This window comes from Penaeus monodon, chromosome 25, assembly GCF_015228065.2.
Source record: "Penaeus monodon isolate SGIC_2016 chromosome 25, NSTDA_Pmon_1, whole genome shotgun sequence".
NCBI classification, from domain to species: Eukaryota; Metazoa; Arthropoda; class Malacostraca; order Decapoda; family Penaeidae; genus Penaeus; species Penaeus monodon.
Window position 1 is genome coordinate 38,588,233 of NC_051410.1, and position 1,371 is coordinate 38,589,603.

Here is a 1,371-nt window from a genome sequence, read left to right on the forward strand (position 1 = left end):
GGACACGATCATTTTTTCATTTATTGTAATTAGTTCGTATTTGTTTTGCTATTACTACGTATCATACTTAGTTCACATTATAAACCTCGATCTGTAACGGATGACATCGATAACTACTATCTTAGCAATATCCCATTTCAATATTACTCAATAAAAAAAAACACAAACAAGTTTTTTTCTTAACAAAGACCAAGTTATTAAGTCTAGAAACCGACACCCGATCTCAAAACAAACAGCTTCACTTTTATATATCAACATCATAACTCATCAATTCTCCACGCTCACGCATCGTGCCATGCCTGGAAGGGGGGGGGGGGTGAGGGAGCCGGGGAGGAGCTGGGGAAGGAGAGGGGAGGGGAGGAGTTGGGGTCAGAGGGTTGGGGAAGGAGAAGGGGGAGGGGAGGAGTTGGGGTCAGAGGGTTGGGGAAGGAGAAGGGGGAGGGGGAGGAGTTGGGGTCAGAGGGTTGGGGAAGGAGAAGGGGGAGGGGGAGGAGTTGGGGTCAGACGGTTGGGGAAGGAGAAGGGGGAGGGGAGGAGTTGGGGTCAGACGGTTGGGGAAGGAGAAGGGGAGGGGGAGGAGTTGGGGTCAGAGGGTTGGGGAAGGAGAAGGGGAGGGGGAGGAGTTGGGGTCAGACGTGGGGGGAAGGGGAGGGGAGAGAGTTGGGGTCAACGGGGGAAGAGAAGGGAGGGGAGGAGTGGTCAGAGGGTTGGGGAAGGAGAATGGGAGGGTTAGAGTTAGGGACACAGGGTCAGAGGGTAGGAGGAGGGGGAGGGGAGAAGTTTGGAAAAGGAGAACTGGGGAGGGGGAGGGGTTGTGGTTGGGGAAGGGAGGGGGGGAAGTTGGGAAAAGGGGAAGAATTGGTGGAGGGAGAGTGGTTAGGATTGGGGCCACAGGGTTGTGGGAGGGGAAGGGGTAGGAGTTGGTGTCAGAGAGGGGAGGGGTTGGTGTCAGAGAGGGAGGTTGGATGTCCAGAGGGTAGGAATTTTGGGGCAGAGACGGGGGCGTTGGTAGTAGGAGCGGGACGGTGTCGATGCGAGAGGGGAGGTGTGTCAAGAGGGGAGGAATTGGTGTCAGAGAGGGGAGGGGTTGGTGTCAGACAGTCAGAGGAGGGGGTTTCGAGTTCAAGATCAAGGTCACACTTCGAGGTCCTTCTTGGGCAAAGATCCTCCGCTGGCATTACGAAAAGGAGCGGCCACCCGTCCCCGAAGAGAGGTAGCGCTGGAATGACTGCGAATCAAGTTGATATTGCAGCATTAAGCAGAGTCTTGCAACAAAATCTTGAAGCTTATCTTCACAAGAAAAATATACTAAAGCCGAGAGACGGTGGTCGATTTTCTGTGCATTTTTTATTTACCTAAGAGCATCACAAA